The 19,257-nt window shown below is 41.5% G+C and overlaps 1 protein-coding gene and 1 long non-coding RNA gene across 11 annotated transcripts in view; one reads left to right on the forward strand and one right to left on the reverse strand.

Annotated features, from left to right (window-relative positions):
* mecom (MDS1 and EVI1 complex locus) overlaps positions 1-19,257 on the reverse strand; it is a 143,001-nt gene that overhangs the window by 66,439 nt on the left and 57,305 nt on the right. The gene's annotated exons all lie outside the window — the stretch shown is intronic.
* On the forward strand, positions 10,899-14,763 carry LOC140578938 (uncharacterized). Its single transcript, XR_011983219.1, has 3 exons — positions 10,899-11,003; positions 13,364-13,390; positions 14,143-14,763. It is a non-coding gene; the product is annotated as an uncharacterized lncRNA (long non-coding RNA).

Consider the following 19,257-nt stretch of genomic DNA (forward strand, 5'->3'; position numbering starts at 1 on the left):
CTGGACTCAATGAATGGGACATAGGTGCCTTTGCTTTTATTGTTAAAATGGCAACATTTTTCCATGTTCCACCAGGTGTTGTCTGTGCCTTCAGCCTTGTAGACTGCAATGTGTGTGTGGCTTTAGAGCAGCGCCCCAGGCCCTTTCCTCTTCTGTCGTGTTAATCATTACCTGTTCTCATACACCTCCTCAGCAGAGATGAGGGAAAGCTGTTAGATCTTAATCTTTTTTCGCTGCCAAGAAGCCCATCTTGATTCTATTTGTGAATTTTGCTCGTATGAGCATGCAAGACAATCAACAAGCTCTGCAACATGCAGAACAAATGAACAGGCATGTCCAGCCTTAGTAACTGGGAAATCTTATTATGCAGAACTGATAGTAGTCAAAAAGTCTACAAATGATCCTATGCTGTAGTTCCTGTTGAGCTGATATCCACCCCAGTAACCAATTAATAAATGTGAGTTGAGAGTGCATGTCTGTAGGACATTTGTCTAAGGCTAAATTAGAAAGATGACATTAAATCACAGGTTAAGCTACACGGTAGATAAATTCATTGATGAAGGAAGAGCGACCTCGAGGCATGCTGACAGCTGTAACATGGGCCACTTGCAGCTTGTAAGCGAGTCATCAGAGACTCCAGCGTGGCAACTGGCAGCCTCGCGTCCCGGCTCACCATACCGATAATGAGAGTCAGACGCACAGCCGGCTGCTGGTCTGGCGAGCTTGCAACGGGCTGGCCAGCACATTGTGATTTACTCGCTTTCGGAGCTGTCACGTCGAGATCTCAATTACACACAGTTACAACACGGCTGCATGCAGGCTCTGGCACGGACACAGCGCACAGATAAATCCCAATAAATATCTGCGGTTAGAAACAAAAATGAACGGAGGATTCATTTTGCCCTTTAGAAGGCATGACGTTAAAGTTTTTACAGTTTTGTAAAGCTCTGGCAGATTCCTTTTCTAACCCCTTACATCCAAGCACAGAGTTAATTGTGCGGCTATATGAAGGTAAATGAAAAAAAAAAATAACAGAAATAGAATGAGGAAATAAAAAGGCAAATAAAAGAGAGGATGGAGAAGAGGGGGAAAGGACAAAAAGAAAAGTGGAAAGGATCGAGGCAAATGAAAATGTTTAACAGAGAGGGGAGCAGTGCCAGAGGACTCAGATGTGTGTGAGAGCAGCTAGCAAGCCAAAGCTTCAGATCTGCTGTAATAATAGCATCAAACTACTGTTCTCTGATCAGATCCATATGCACTTTCCTGTTAGACTTCAACATCAAATCCCCCTAAATCTGCTTTACTCAGCTTTGGTATCTAACAAGCTGACCTTCTGATCCCCAGCAGCTTTACTGCATCTAGATTGATGACTATTGAGCTAAACTGTCATTTAGTTTACCAGGAATCTTAAATTATATACTGTGCTTATTAAATTACACACCCTCTCTACAGAGGAGCTGTCTACACACATAACCACATCACAGCGCCCTCTCCATGATCCTCTCGCTTGGACCTTGTGGTTGCAAATCTGGAGGGCTTTTGTAACCTTGTCTGTAACCAAACTAATCCGAATCTTTCAGTCATTACTAATATAATGATGGGACCCAGGCTGAACACTGAGACTGTCCGGGAATGTGGCGACAACACTGAGTATCATTGGAGTCACTGCATAAATTTGTTAAATTGTTGTGGCTGGTAATATAACTCAAGTATTGAAAGCTGATAAAACTAGAATATTACGTTCAGTAGGTAGAGCTAATCCTGCGATGAATTATTTTTTCACTGTATGTTCATTGTTTGCTGTTTGTTCAAATGGATGTGTTAAGAGCTTAAGACTGGAATGTTGATTGATTTGTTGGAAAGCCTGAGCACATAGGATTCCATAACAAGATCAGCAGATCTAACTCCAAGTTATCTGTGAAGTAAGTTAGCTATGCTTCTTTAACAAGCCATAATTACAGCTTGAAATCTTAGAGATGTGGAATTTCAACAAGCAAACCATCACTGAAGTTACATTTGTCTTCACTAATGCTTTTAAATTCAACTTCACCCGAGTGTTCTGGAACATCAATTTCTGCAGTTACGGAAAATATAGGAGACATATATATGGACCTTAAAACCTTATTAATTCTTTAAAATTTTTACATTTTTGCAATTATTATTATTATTGTTGTTGTTGTTGTTTTATTAATATTATGATTATTATTTTTATTATTATACATTTTTGAATTATACTATCAAACACAGTAAATGTATTTAAATGTGGGTTGGGGCTGATTTTCAGTGTGTCACACAGGGTGGTTAAAAAAATTACCACTAGAACCCCCCCATTGTGAAATGCAGCTGATTAACAAATAATGGATATATGTTTGTGTATGTATGTATGTATATATGTGCGTGTGTGTGAGCAGGTTTACCTTACCTTATGGGGACAAAATGTCTCCACAAGGTGATGAATACCCATTTTTTTCCCTTATGGGGACCAGTTTCCTGAATTTTAAATATTAAGCATTTTCCCATAGAAATGAATGAGCGGTCCCCATGAAGATATTTTTACCCGACTGTGTGTGTGTGTGTGTGTGTGTGTGTGTGTATGTACATGTGTATATAACTTGGTTACCAAGGAAAAATGTGGGTGCTAATGTGGGCTAAACCAGTTGAGAAACACTGCACTTAGACACACAGACACACCTCTTCAAATGTGCAGAGAGACACATGGATAGATGCACATATTCATCTGCACAGTGAGCATGTCCCTCTGTGCTCCACCTCCATGCTGTCTTACTTGCTATTGATGCTCTTCGCACACAACAGACAAAGCTGTATTTGCCCCAGACCAGCAACACAGCAACACATCTAAACAGCACAGGAGCTGTAAACATTAAAACAGCACTAGAGAGGCAGCTCACTTTTTACTGGATGTTGTATAAAAACTCAGAACAGCCGAAACTGACATGACTTGATATAAGCTGTGGGAGACAGAGATGAAATTATTCTAACTTTGAAAATGTGTAATGATCAAGCACTTAAATAGCTTAAAAGACATACAACAGCCATTTCCATGGGAACACAGTGTTTCTTAAAGTGCACAACAGAAGTTTGTTAAATCTCTGAAAATGAAGACATATTTTGATTGTCATCCTCAGAAGCTCATGATTGACCATAGTGGGTTTTGTTTATGTAATATGTGGAGTCAAACCCCCGCTGCAGTGCCCTCTGTGGTCAGGCCAGTATAAAACAGCAAACCATAGCAAAGCTGATCTGTCCTATTTGCTACCAAAATTACTGAGTAGCCACAGACACACATGAACACTTACAAACACACACGCACACACACGCATAAATACCCACGTACCTATCTAAATATTCCCATTCATTTCTATGGGAAAAACTCCAATCCCATCGATGACAACCTTAACCATAAGTTACCCAACAAAATACAAGTCTTTTGCTATTTTTAGTTTTTTGATTGCAGTTATAGATTTTTATTAAATGGAATTTCCCCTTGTGTGGACTGAAAAAATGGTCCCTACAATGTCAATTTATTTATTTTTTTATCTCATTGCAGGGACAGTTGGTCCCCACAGTGTAATACATATATGACCCCCCCCTCCCCACACACACACACGCTTTCCCACAAACACACATTCAGGAACACACACAGACATATTTCTGTCCAACAGGTTGCTGGCACGGCTGAAGGCCAGTGATGCGGGCTGTTGTTGGCCGCTGAGAAGTGCTGTGTTTGTCAGAGGAGTGATTAATGACCGCACCATGATAATATGAAGGAGAGGCATATTCATCCACACAAAGAAGCACATCAAGAGTTTCAACAACCACCTCATTAACTGAGTGTCCAAGTCACCAAGCAGCACCAGCTCATTGTGCCTCCTCTATTCATTGAGTGTTTTCTCAGCGTCACTGGACAGTCTGAGCACTCCTGTGGGCTACAGCGGGGGCCCGGCTGCTCAGCTGCACTGGCAGGGGCAGGAAAGCCAGCTGCAGCGTAAAGAGCCGAGCACAGAACTACAGGCAAAGAAAGCAATGCAGATATGCAGCACCTTGGGCAATAAAATCACTGCTGTATCAGCTATGTAACCTCAACTAAACACAAACTTTCTGCCCCTAGTTTGAGCTGCAAACAAGACATGGTTTGTCTTCTGTTCTTGCCCTAAAAGCTATACAGTTAAAAGCTGTATAGTGCTGGAACTGCAACACTGCAAGACAAAAATCCAGTTCTTGTTTGTATAATGACACTATCCAGTCAGTGAAAGGTGAAATAGTGAATGTTATCCTGGGCTTTTGTCCTCTTAGCTTTCATAAGGTTCTGAGCAAAATGTGCACTTCTGTCATTAACATCAGCAAATGTCTATTTTCATTATGTTTTGCTACATGTATTCATTACCTTAAAAGTGTTAGCGAGGTGCCTGTGAACTGTACAGGAGCACAGAACTGTAAGATTCCTCAAGAGCATATTGGCACATACTCATGAAAAGCATGTAGCACAGTCACACACTCCCATACACACAAAGGTACGGTGGAGATGAATGGACTTCTGGAGCAAAGCATAGAAAAACTTGGGGCCTTCCAGTAAGTCAACAAAAGTATTTGCACACGACAAACATGATGCTAAGTGCTTTATAAAATCTAATTATATGTTAAAATAGACAGGAAAAAAAAGTTCCAATATTGAATGTTCCATTTTCTGTTTTTAACCAGTATGTTTGTTAAATTTCTCATAAGGTGTAACGTACAAATGTTTGAAGTCAGAGAAATACATGTTGATAATTAACCTAAATGGATTTAGTTTTGATGAGCAACATACTGAGAGTAGAAAAATCAAAGGTAAATAACCCGTTTTTTTGATAGGCAAGCTAACAACAGGTGGAAAACGAGATAAAACAGTTGTGAAGAAACTTCACAGAACAAAAGAGTTTTTCTGTTCCACTTGCAAATGTGTCCCTCCTGGTTATATAAGAAAGAAACAAAGTGAGCTATGCAAGCAACTACAAATGAAGAAGCCTGGCATCATAATAAATGATAAAGAATACAAGATGGACATGGAGACATTTCTCTCTTTAACATGAGGTGAAGAGTTCAAAGTCTTTTTTATAGGATATAGATCATACAGCCATTGTTTAACAGTGATATTAATGAGGCCATGGTGGTGCTGCACTGTCCAACCTTGGGGCCCTCACTGTGGCACTCATGCCAGGGTTATCTTCATTGTATATAGATCATATAGCCATTGTTTAGCAGTGATAATAATACTGAGGCCATGATGGTGCTGCCCTGTCCAAACCTGGGGCCCTCACACATGCCAGCATTATTTTTTTACTTTCACTACAGCGACATAAGCTTTATTTCTCTAGGGAAAGGAGTGATAAAACAACCTTGTGACACAGAGAAATCACTAGTCTCTAAGTGCTCGTGAATATTACAATAGCGCTCCTGTCATGGCACTAAGAGCAGCGAAGGCCTGTTACTTCCTCATTTAAGGAGATAAAGAATGAGCGAGGTAAGTGCCAGAGTGAATATATGAAGCAGCCCGTCATAAATCAATTCCATCACCATGTTCATGTCGGAAATTTAATGAACTACCGTGGGCTTTTTATGCCTCTTAGATCTCATCCAGTGACCACTTGGTAGCAGCTCTGAGGAGACGTCACTGCCTCCGCCACTAAATCTTGGCCCAGCCATCGAGGACAAAATGTCCTTTATTCATGGGCTATTTAGTAGATCCAGATTTATTAGTGGGTATTATCTAACAAAAGGCACTTGAGGACCAGGGGGGGACCTGCTTTAACACTCTCCCATCAGCAGACTGAGGTCTGGGGGCTGAGAAGGTCAGGATCTTGCCCTTGTTAGCTAGGAGATAAAATCGCATCCTGCTCCCTGGCGTCTGTCCTGATGAAGGGACACTGTCTGACAACAGCAGACGCTGATGATTTGGGGCTGCTGTCTGGAATGTTACTATTACCAATCTGCACACATATGAACATCACTGATATTGTACTGCTGTGTAGCTCGGCACTCAGAGTTCTAAGCAGAGAGCAGGATGTCCAACTTCTCGAGTGCCAGTGTCAGGGAAGAAAGACGGCAGCATGTGAGCAGCCTCGAAGAGTCACTCAGGAACGTCAGTGACTCAGCCTCCCAGGTTCTCTGGTCAGATCTGCTGTCAGATAGTTCAGTAATGCCCTTACCACATAAATACTAGACAGGATTCTCTATTCTCCAGTACTAACTTAAATGACATCTGTCCACCCCACACCTCAGCTCCAGACTGGCAAAGATGTCTCAGTCTTACAGCAGCCATGACTGGCAAGCTTCCAGAGACCTATCCTCTCCTACTGAGAAGTGTTCTGAGTTCATGGACTTTCAATGACCTGGCTGTGACCCCCCAGTCCCGCCCACCTCAAGACACACTCCTCAGTCATCCCGCAGTGCCTTTGTGTTTCACATTATTCCAGCTGCTCTGTCTCTCCAGAGTCACGGACCTATCTTAGGATTCACTTCCAACTGACAACTGCTGCTTAACCAAGCAGTGCCAACCCTCTAGACTGTCAAAGACCATGGAAATCTCTCTAGTGAGCTTAAGTACTATACTAGTCCTAGCATTGCAGAAGCAAACTTCCCAGGTAACCCTGTACTGGAATACTGAGTAATGGATGTCATTGTTGTCATCATCACCATCATAATTAAATCATGCAAAATTAAGTGCCTGCAATGAAAAAACAAGAATGCCTTGTTTGAAAAGCACACATGCCGTAGAGATAGTTTTCTGCTGGTTTCTGATTGATATGAAAGACCCAGGGAGTGCCAGCATGTGTCAAGCAAACTTTCATTAAATAGCAGATTAATTACTGAATTTCATCTTGCTTAAGAACTTATTTAGTGTTTAAAGTTCCACAGATAAGCACACATCAAACGGACATTAGTATTTGCGTACTTAATGTGCTGCTTGTTATCAGGGATCGCCAGGAACTGGCCTATATGTATCTTGTTGTTTATTCTTCTTTTGAGTGGCACTGACGCAGGAGGGGTACATGCAGCCGGCCTGAGCCCCGCTGCCACACTCCTGCTGCTGGACCGAAGCCACGTCTTTAGCACTTACATTCTGCTTTCTCCCCAACCCCCCTGAGGTCCATCCATGCGCATATTATCATCCATAATGAAAACTAAAATAAGAAAACATATTCATGAACTAAAATAAAATAAACCAAACTACAACTAAATTAAAAATAAAAATATTGCAATAATTTGAATTTCTTTAATTATTAGGAACGTTTTGCCCATTGTAAGGGCATTAGTACATGTGTGCAGTATATTCATGTAGGATTCTCTAAAGATCAGCAATGTAAAACAGCGCTACAACTTCCAGTCCATCCCTAGAAATCAAATTACTAAAACTTACACTGAAACCGAAATATATTAAAAACCAAGTATAAATATATATTTAAAATAAAAACTAATAAAACCACACTGAAAACTGAATTCCAAATGAACATTGAAAATAATATGAAAATACAAACAAAATTTTTTGAATTGCTGAAACACTAAACCTCATTTTTGAAACAAAACTGCCAAAGCTCATTTACTGAATCAGTCACTCGTTTGGCGAAACTTTAAACAGCGCTCACCTAGTTAAACAAAATTTGCACATCTTTTTGCAAAACTCAAAACACATTCTTATTCATCAGAGCACATTTTACACAAAACAGAAATGCAAAACAGAAAACACAGGTCGCAAAAGTTAAGCACAGCCAGCACACAGTAGTCATCATTTAAACACAATGACTCAAAAAACTATTGATACATGTTTTTAAACATGAGAAGAAGCCAAAGAGTGACTAGAACACAGAATGCATGCTGGATGAGAGTGCAACTGCCATAGGTGGGTTGAATTTTGACGCCAAGGTATCGGCCAAGACGGGAGAGCATTTCCTGTGATTTAGATAAAGTTCTCTGTCCTGATCCAGCCCTGAGACATGGTTTTTCCTTGACTCTGGCTTGGCAGTTGCACAACATTTTACTGTAATATGCCTCTCATTTGGATTTTTTACTTTGTTCTTTAGAGTAATTTTTCTGAATTACTGAATTACTGAATACTGCAAACATTGCATATCGATTTAGTATAATTGTATTATTATTATTAATAGATATGTAACAATACACTCATCTCACGATTCAATGTGATTCTGAGTTCACAATACCATTTTCTCACAATTTTTTAACAGAATGAGCTGCAGACAAATTTATTCAAAAATGTTTCTTTATCTTTCTAAACTGTGCAAAACGTGTCCTCTTCTAACAGTGCAACTGAAATTGAATAAAATACTGTTAAAAAAAATCCCAAATCGAAATATAAAAAAAATCTTCAAATAAAGGGTAACGCTTTACATTAACTGCACCTTCATAATGCTTTTATATTGCATTCATAAAACGTTCAGTATACATAATGTATTCATTAAGTATTAAGAAATCATTCATAAACATCATTTATGTTACATCCTAACATCCCCTGCGATGGGCTGGCCCCCTGTCCAGGGTTGTTCTCTGCCTCGTGCCCATTGCTTCCGGGATGTTCTCCGAACCCCCCTCGACCCAGTAGGATAAGCGGGTTGGAAAATGGATGGATGGATGGCCTAACATCCCTTAACAGCTGTAATATACATTAATAACAAACATTATATAATAAACATTATAATTGTATAATCATGTAATGTTTGTTATTAATGTATATTAAAGCTGTTAAGGGATGTTAGGATGTTAAAGTGTACTTGCATGCTGCTTATGAATGTTCTATGAATGCATTATGAAGGTGCACTGAATGTTCTATAAATGCATAATGAATGCATTATGAAGGTGCACTTAATATAAAGCGTTCCCAAATAAACTAAGGCTTGCGTGTGGAGCTTTTTAGCGTGGTTTGCCTTTTTAATAATCTTCGCTCTGACGGTGGTGAATTGAGCTTACTGTGGTGCAGGTGGACATGCTGAAGCATGTTCGTTGTGCAATTTGTGTATGTTCTCGTTTTTGATCACCGGAAAGCTAAAATGCTGCCACACCGCCGATTTAAGATCGGGGGGGTGGGTCCTGAATTTCAAATTCGTTCGCCATCTCGCGTTCGGTCAAAACCAAAACTAACGTACGACATCGAAGTGAATACGCAGTGACATCTGACGTCTTAATTGAAATCAAATGTAATATTACGCCAGTTTTTCTGTTACGTAAAGTACCGTGAAGTACTCCTAAAGTAGCGATTCATTTTATTCAGTTTTATGTTTCTGTTCCTGCAAATAGAATTTGTTTTTATGTACACTTTAAGCATTTATAACTTTGTATCTTTCAATAAACTACGAACACCGGACGCAATTTTCAGCAGCCTTTCAGAGAACACCAACACAGAAGTCATACAAGAACACTATTTGTTATTCTTAAGTGAATAAGATATATGTAAAGCACAACAAAAATTGGAAGAATGATTAAGAGCAGTTGTGATGATGGAGCTGGTGAAGCATTATAATCAACGCTATAATGCCTTATGACTGTCAATACAAGATGCTTTATAAATTCTTATACTGCATTATGGACATTTGTAATGCATTATCAAGCTATCTACAGTGCATTACAGATGAGTTTCAAGTAATGTGATAGAATAATCATGTGGGACATGACAGTACAGATTGATTGAGATGCACTTAGTTATCCACTTCAAAAAGGAGAAACAATGCCTGCTGATCAGCGTTCATGCTCAAAGAAGCTGAAAAACTGGGCAAATACAATGATCTGGGGGGTGTTCCACAAAGCAAGATTTCACAGTGGGCTGGTTAACTTAAGCCAAATGTGATAACTGTGCAATTGGAGGAAAGGTAAGTGAAACTCCTATTGGACAATCATTACATTTGACTTAAGCTGTCTGGTTAATGAAGAAATCAAACTTTGTGGAATACCCCCTGGAGATTGAGATCAGCAGGATGTGGGGCACCAAGAGTTGTGCTGGTAGTGGTTGGTGCTCTTGGCACTATCAAAAACAAGAATGCCTTTAAGAATGTCTGGTCACCACACAGTACAGAGGATCATGCTGAACTAATTATCTTAGGTCCCTTGTCGGGACACGGACTACCCAGTAGCCATCAGGAAGACAAAGAAGATAATTATATTAATAATAATAATAATAATAATAATAAGAAGAAGAATTATCATCATCATCAACACACTTAATTCAGAACCTTTCATACAAATGAGATGAGCTCAATGTTTTATAGATTCTCTCAGAGCTATTACAGAACATGACACATCAGCTTACAGTTACAGTACATCAGCCTCCAGTCAACCCTCTCAGAGCGAATATTCAACCAACCTGTGTCCTAACTCAACTGAATACCAGAGGCACTAGCAACACCTCTCAATTAGTCTATGGGATCACTGAACTATAAATTTTATATTGTACTTGCTCTACTGATCCTTACTTACTCCTTACTCATTATTGTGTTGTTCTGACTATTGCCTGCAGGGCTGTTCCTTACAATTTTGTTGCCCTAGCGAGAGTGCAAATGGCTCCTCTTCACCACTCATCACCAATACACACAGGCACAAAGCAAGACAGCTTTCATAATGCCGTCAGTTACAGTGGACGTAAACTCAGCACAGCCACCATTTCAGTTCTTAAATTCACATCAACTTTTTATCAATATACTGTACAGACGCTCCTCTACTTACGAACTTTCAACTTATGAACTTTCAGGCATACGAACGAAGAGGACTGTAAGTCCAAATTGTGTTAATTAGGCTCCCGTTTCCTGTCCGCAACATCATTTTTTTTTCTGCGCGCCAATTCCGCCTAGTACAACTTCTGGCCGCTACTCCCGCCGCTCAGCAGCGTAACGTGTGAACTCCCAGCATCCCAGTTCTTTGTACTTGCGTATAACCTTAAAATGATGTTGAGTAACGACTTACGAACAATCCAAATTGCGAGCGGCCGTTCGGAACGTATCTCATTCGTAAGTAGAGGAGCGTTTGTACTTAATTATTAAAATAAACATAAAACATAAAATTTCAAAATTAAGTTATTTGCGGTACAATTGTAAATAATCTATTATTTGGGCACTGACTATAAAGTTAGAACATTCTCTCATTTTTGTATTCGGGTTTTTCATGTCAGACGGGACAGCTAATTTAATTATTATTACTAAATTAGCTTGCTAAAATGATGTCAAAAACGCACGATACATCTGTGCCTCTATATTGGATTTGGTTTCTTTGTTATCTTTCCTATGCTTCCTATATTACACTGCAGATGACTTTGATCATTTGATTATTAATTGATCGCTTGGCTACCAGGACGCATTAATAACTGCACACAGAGCTTAGCGGCACCTGCCAGCGCCAATGCGCCCCTCCCCCACGCTCATGCTCCACTATCATCCACCGCTGCTGTCAGTCTCTTAGGGCGTCACTGTCACAGGTCTGAGAGCAGGACGCTGCTTGTCAGGCCGATCTGTGTGTAGTCTGCCGCATTTCTTATTTGAAAATAGGACATGAGCACTGAATGTAACTTCAATCAAAATAAACGGAGAAAGGCAAATGGACCTCATCGGGTACACCAAATAAATTAATTTAAAATTTGCTTCTCTCTAGCACCCCCTGAGGCTGGTGGGACCCTAGGCCTTAAAATGGCCCCGTTTGCCTGGTATATTGATGTTGTCTTTTGTACTGATGATGTCATGCTTCAAGAGAAAAGCTAGGAAACACTCCAGTAAACAAGGAAATATATTCCACTGATATTCAAACCTGTACTGTGATATCCATGGTAGTTTTTTCACTTATGCCTTATCTCTGTGTTCTCAACTTAGACTGGAAAACCTAAAGCCTGGCATTTGTGTCCTTTCTATTTGTGATTCTGTAAATTCATTTAAATGTTATATAATATTATATTGGGTGCTATCCAAAGTGATGCCTTTTTCTCCTTTTATTAGTAAAATTAAAATGGCTGCATTTATCTTTCTGGCAGTCAGACACTGATGTGTGATATTCCAGGCCTGTCTGTGACATTCAGTTAGTGGAACACTCAGTTGCTGATTGTTTCTCTAACTACAGAATTCATCACATCCCAAAATGAATTAAGCTGCCATGCAGAAAATTCCTTTGTAGCCTTACTGTCAGGAATCATCATAAATAACCATGACATCATCTCTGCCTTATCTGTGGGACGGCTACAGCTGATCGATAGTGTGCCTCCCACAGTGTAAATAGCTCCTAATACCCTATCTCCCCCCTTCAGATGGGCCATGGTTATTTACGAGGGCTGTTAGGTTACAAGTCTGGCCTGTGGACAGGATTTATGCCACGGTGTATTCTGGATGGATGAAGGAGATCCGTCTTTAGCAGGATGAGGGACTGGTGAGAAAAGGCTCATCACAGCTGAGCTCTTCATGCACTCTCCACCCAACTCTAACGATAGTTTGACAACGGGGAACATCTGTTATGGTGGCAACGGAGGCTGGCAGGCCCATTGTGGCGCTGTGCGGCCTGCGTGACGAATCGGCCAAGGAGCAGCCAGAGTGGCAGGATGCGAGACAGGCAGCATTTCCATTTGTGTGAAAAATCTGGTTCATGCAACGGCCTGTATGCATGGGGGCCTAAGGCTCAAGCTGCCAGCAGTAATGGTGAGGGGCTCCTTAGCTGGGGTGACACTGTTAGTTAGAATTACAGCTAATAATACATGGGCTGCTCTCTGCATTCAGTCTGGAAAAAAACAGTAATTATTGAATGCTAGAATGACTTCTTCATTTTACTTATTTAAGAACAATTTTGAAATGGTCTGTCACCTGATACCTGCTGTGCTAGATACTGTGTAATGACAGGCAAAGAGAGCTGTTCAGAGTGATTTGACAGAGCAAAAGAGTGCCTCACAAAAAGTTTTTAAAGAGACAGATGAGTATAATAGTGGGAAGGTCAATATTTCTTCAAGAAGCTCAGCAAGAATGTTTATTGTCTTGTCTCATTGAGCCTCCTTCTATACACAAATTATTGTAGACAGATTATAGGGATAGAGTCGGCAACCTTGACAGCCATATTCTCACCTTTGTTCTGATAAAAAAAAAATGTCTCGCAGCTCTTGACATTATGACAGAAAAACCAAAACATTACAATGGAAAAAAGAGACCAACTTATGAAACAGGGACTCAGAAGATTTTCAGCGAAGGTAGAAAAGTAGAAGCTGAGGTTTTCTGTGTCTGTGTGTATGCAGAAGTCTCTGAGGGGATAACGTATTCAAAGAAAATGCTTTACTGTAATAAATTACGTATTTGTATCACCCACATATTTTTTGACACCTTACTGTGCATCCATCTTCCCACAGCTTGTCCAGCACACAGTCGAAGGAAAGGTGAGTGAACGAGATCAGACAGGATGCCAGTCCATCGCAGGGCACAGGGCTGGGGTACACTCTGGATGGGATGCCAGTCCATCACAGGGCACAGGGCTGGGGTACACCCCAAATGGGGTGCCTGTCCATTGCAGGGCACAGGACTAGGGTATACCCTGAATGGGATGTCAGTCCAATACAGGGCACAATTCTGGGGTACACCCAGATGGAGTGCCAGTCACTATGGGCAATTTAGAGATGGAGGTTTATGGACTGTAGGAGGTAACAGCAGATGCCCGTGCGACCTGAGGAGAACATGTGGACTCCCCCCAAACAGCAGGGGCCATATTCATGGATGGATATTAGACCAACTTGATCTATATAAAATTAAATATCAATTGTAACCTTTTAATCTCTCCTGGTATCCTTCAAGACATGATTGCCTATCCTGTTTATTAGTTGTTGTTTTTTTCATGCATGTTTCATGCAGATTTTTAATGTTTTAAAGTTTCTCTTGCACATTTTTAAAAAAGGATGTGTGTTTCTGTGTCTTTTCTTCCTCTCTGGGTCTCCCTCAATTTTTTTTCCTATATTTGTCTTCTTTGCCCATTTGGACAGTGACTGTCTCTGAGCTTCGTGTCCCTTCTCTTTCCTTCTGGTATTTGGCCCTGTGTCCTCAAATCCTTCTTAGCTCCACTCATAAACCTCAACACCCTCGAAGCGAGAGAAGCTGGCTGCCCAAACCTGACAATAGGCTTTTTTGTCCCCTGCAGGAACTGGTAGCTGTTCAGGAAGTGAGCCTGATCCAGCCTTCTGGTGCCAGCAGGATGATTTATGGCTGTGTGTCCTGGGTGGCAGTTGGACCTTGTCCTGCTGTCACTCAAGACAGACGAGGACTGCAGCCCAAAGAGAGGGTCCCCAGCACTCTAAAGAGATTACAATGCTTGTCATAAAGTGTCTTTGAGGGAGGGGAAGCGGCTATGAAACAGCCTGAAGAAAAGGAACAATCAGAAGAAGAGAGAAGATGGATGGTTCTCCAGCCTTTTCTCAGAGACCCAGTGTGTCCACTGCTCCTCCTGTCTGCGCCAGGGTTTTGTTTTGGCTGATGGCAAAGCGTAATCGGCTGAGAAATTGATTTTGCGAGTCTCTTTCTCATCTCTGCGAAAGACGCTAACTTGTTAGGACTTCACAGGCTTGCCAGGCTGGAGACAACAATTAGTTTGTTGGAGATGTCAGGAGCAGCCTCCAAGCACTGCCGCGAGAAATCCCCTCTGACGGATTGAGGGTGACAAAGCAGGCCAACGGGAGGGACGGACGGAGGCTCCCAGAGCAGCGGCGCCGCCTCGCAGTGCTGGCGTGCATTAACCTCTATCTGTGCTCGCTGCCGAACAAAGTGCCAGTCAGACTACCTGCTGGACACTGGAAAATCCCATTAGGATGTGCTGGAACATGAGAAATGTTGTCGGAGGTACAGGAGGGATCAGAGACCGCGGACCTGCTATGGCCTGGGCCGACCCCGCTGCCAGTACCCTGGGCATGCTGACACTCCTGCTGCTCTCCCTGTGTGTCAAGTCCGCCCTGAAAATGCCCCTCTGCTCCCTCTCTCTGCTTCTTCTTTACTGATATGTGTATTTCCACACTCAAATCCATCCATACAGTACATCCATCTCCTATACCTGCTTGTTCTATGTAGGGTTGCGGGGTTCTGGAGACTACGGGCATCGACCCGTTGCAGTGCACACACATTCATATCTTTGTGGGGACCCTCCAGTAATTTCTTTGGGGAAAAAACTCAGCGACAACCTTAACCCCTATTCAGCCATGTCAGCATAAGTAACCAAACAAAACAGTTAGTTTTTTGATTGCAGTCACGAAAAAAAATTAAAAAAATAGCCCCCACAACATCAAAATAACAGGTTGGTCCCCTCAATGTGATATATACATGACCCCCCCCCCCACACACACACACACACACACCAACATTCGCACACACATTCAATTTGGTAACTCCAATTCCCCTTGGCATGTTTTTGGATTGTGGTGGGAAACCAGAGAACCTGGAGGAAACCCCAGGAAGACACAGGGAGAAAATGCAAACTGCACACATACGGGGCCAGGGTGGAGACTTCTGTTAGAGGATCCAGTGGCAAGAGGGACAGCCGCAGGCACACAGTGACGATTGTTAATTTTGTTCAACAAAAAAAAAAAAAGCATCTTGCATAAGAATTGATAAAATGAGGTATGGCTGCAGAATACAGGCTTATAAGCCAGTGAATGTATTTTTCAGTAGGAGCAAAGCATGATGGGTACAGTGAAGTATTAAAATGTGAATCTGATAAGGGTTTGGAGATATTTCAGTTACTGGCGGATGTTGACGGCAGCCTGTTTTGTACATGAATGACACAAAAGCCTTAAACCTGAACTTCACATCTGCTCTGTGTGCATATTTATCTGCAGGTCTAGTGCCTCTGGCAAATCAGCTTCCTTCCTATTATCCAAAGACATTCAAGCAAGTGAATCTGTGATGTGCCATCACACAAAAAGCCTGTGGCTGAAACACTGATTTCTAAGGCAGCAAAGACCATCAGCTCACACAGATCAAGTACTGGGACAGTACCTTCTTAAAGAGACAGAGGCAGACAAACGATGGCTGACTTTCCTTATGTATTCATACAACCCTGTTTCCAAAAAAGCTGGGATGCTGTGTAGAATGTAAATAAAAAAAGAATGCAATGATTTACAAATCTTATAATCCTGTATTTAATCGAAAATAGAACACAGACAACATATCAAATGTTGAAACAGCAAAATTTAGTTTCATGATAAATATATGCTCAATTTGAATTTGATGGCAGAAACAAATTGCAAAAAAGCAGGGATATGCGAGCTGAGAAAAAGAAAGGTGAAGAAACTAAAATCCCAGTTCAATTCAAAAATACTTTATTTCCAAGGGAAATTAATAATAATAATATTAAAGAATACTCAATATTTTATACATAAATATATGTTTTGCATTTTTATAGTAGGTAGATCATTCTAACTTGGTCATTTATAAGTAGCTCGCAAGCTAGCGTACCTTCAGAGCGTGTGTTTAGTACAGCAGGTGACATAAAGTGGTGAACCTCTCCCCATATTGACTGCACAGAGCCTCTCGGGGGGCAGGGGCTCTTTTTATATCCGATCATCTTACTGACCTGTTGCCAATTAACAAAATTATCTGTGAGATACTCAACTAGGTGTTTTGTTTTAGCATTACAAAACTTTTCCAGTCTTTTGTTGCCCCTGTCCCTACTTTTGAACCATGTTGCTGGCATCAAATTCAAATTGAGCATATATTTATCAAAAATTTTCCAGTTTCAGCATTTGATATGCTGTCTTTTTTCTATTTTCAATTAAATATGGGTTTATATGATTTGCAAATCATTGCATTCTGTTTTCATTTACATTTTACACAGTGTCCCAGGTTTTTTGGCAACAGGGTTCTATTTGGCAGGCCAGGACGTGGACAGCAAGAAGGCTCACTACTGTTTGCAGTATTCCAACCACAAACAGAAAGAGTGCTTTTGTAGAGTAGTATTAGTGCTTGATTATTTTCGTTAACCGCTACTTAGATTTACTGCCTGGGTAATACAAGCTGACTTGCAGTTAAGCACTTACGTGACTCCGGGCAGGAAAATCAGTGTACAGCTTGGGCTCCCATGCTGGACCAGACCAATAAACTCGTATACGGCCTTCCCTCAGAGCCAAGATGCTTCTCTTGCCCTCATTGTGCGGACATTTGGTAACAATCAAGTGTTTATTTGAGGGAGCCCCAAGATATGGTATCTATGTGCTGCACACCTACATAATTAATTACATTTGTTTCCTGTACTCCTGTCTGTGCACATGTGTATTTATGTACAGGCATGTATGGGCACTTTTCCACCGCACCAGGCACCATACTTTTGGTATGGTACTTGCAGTACTTTTCCTTTTCCATTGACTTCTTCTGGTCAAGTATCAGTACCAAACATTCCAGTGCCTAAAGTTCCAAACCAGCTGGGGTAATTTTTTGGTACTTCAGTACTTTGGGGTGGGACTTGCAAACTCTTTCTTTGTCGATTGCTTATGCAAATAGCCTTCACAATACACAATACACAATACAACCGCCGTCTGGAAAAAAGGAATGAATTTAAAAATGTGGTAATATTGGACAAATGAAGAGATCCAAGCTTTAATTGCGATCTGCTCTGAAGAACAGATTCAACAAGGTCAGGATGGCATGATGTGTACAGTATGTGTGTGTTTGTGTGTCTACAAGTGAGCATGTTTGTTTGTGTCTTTATGCGTGTGTGTGTGCTTGGTGTGCGTGAGTGTGTTTAAGAGGAATTCAATATGAACATAATTCTCGCTCTTGTCTAGACGCAGGCCAGGCTGCGGGTTCCAGTGTGTGTGTGTCAGTGTATTTATTTATTCAAGTGTTACAGTTTCTGTACATGTGATGGCACGTGTTTGTGCATTTGTGCATCGGTGTCCAATGTTTAAGGGAAATTCAGTATAAAAATACCTCTAGTTCTTGTTTGTGCCCAGGCTGGGCTGCAGGTCCCCATGTGTGTTTGTGTGTGTGTGTGTGTATTGTCTCTGTAAGCAGGATGTTATAAGGGGCCAGCATTAATGGTGTAAGAATATGCCCTCCAAGCCCCCCGCCGGGCCTTTCTCCACAGGTGAAAGACCCCCCCCATCCTCACATCCTCTTGGCCTCTAATAAGGTCACTGACCCCCTCAGTGCTGCAGCTTCCCCTGATCAGCCCTGTGCTCACCTGTCTTTGTGTTCCGGCTACACCCTCCACTTGTTCAGGCCGCTAATACTCGGCTTTGTCTTCCTACAATTCACTCTGATTTTGTTTAATCAGTTAACCCAGCTTGCACTCCCTGCAGTGGCTGTGCCAAAGGGAGGCAGGAGACACTGAGAGAGGGAAGAGTGGCCTCCACACAACTGCAGGAATTCACGGACCATCCACTTGTTGCACGGAATTCTGCTCTGCTTTTTCCATTCTCCTCTGTGGCCCCTATTCCTCTTACATCGGATTAGAATGCTGACAAAACAGCACTCTCTTTTTTACTGCCAAGTATGGCAGATTCCTGAGGGAAAAGGATTAGGACACATGCAACAGAAAAGGGTGACATAATTAAAAGAATATTTCAAAGTATTCTAAAATCTAAAACTAATTCTTACTTTATGGTTTTTTTTATATCGCTGTTAAATTATACTAGAAGGAAATCTTGGCATACTTTGTGAGAAAATTACAGAAAAACAGGGCTGAACTCATCTGCCAATGTATAATTTAGAAAGAGATACAGCCGAATTTAGCTGAGAAGAGAGGTGAAAATTAGCTTAATTGAATAGTGAAAGGGTGTGTATCTCTGCCCTTGGGAATGAAGAAAGTTACAAAGGGACTGTTTAATTGAACACAACGTACCCAGAATGGAAAAGGGGGCCCTTATGTAGGTTGCTGGGGCCCGTGGAGGCCCCAGCCCCCACCACAGCAGTGCCTATGGAGTCCTAGGGCATTGCATTAGCACTGTAAGCTGATTAGGGTGAGGGGGCACAGCTCTATTCGCCAGCACAATGAGGGGAGGGGGGGGGCTGGTGGCAGAGAATCATCAACGAGGCTGAAGCAAGGAACTATTTGCATGGACAAAAGGGAGCTTCCCATCATGGAGAGCAGCAAGCAAGCCTCTTACTACAGCACAATGAGCAGGAGGTGGATGAAATTTAATACAGCCGCTTAGCTCTAATTACAAGCCAAAATCACATTGATAACACTGTCCTAATAAATAATATCAGAGCGTGAGCACCCAGGCTCTGCAAGCTGCGGTGGTGGCGAGGGTGAGTGCTGCAGCTCCAG

The sequence above is a fragment of the Paramormyrops kingsleyae genome, chromosome 17, assembly GCF_048594095.1.
Source record: "Paramormyrops kingsleyae isolate MSU_618 chromosome 17, PKINGS_0.4, whole genome shotgun sequence".
Classification (NCBI taxonomy): Eukaryota; Metazoa; Chordata; class Actinopteri; order Osteoglossiformes; family Mormyridae; genus Paramormyrops; species Paramormyrops kingsleyae.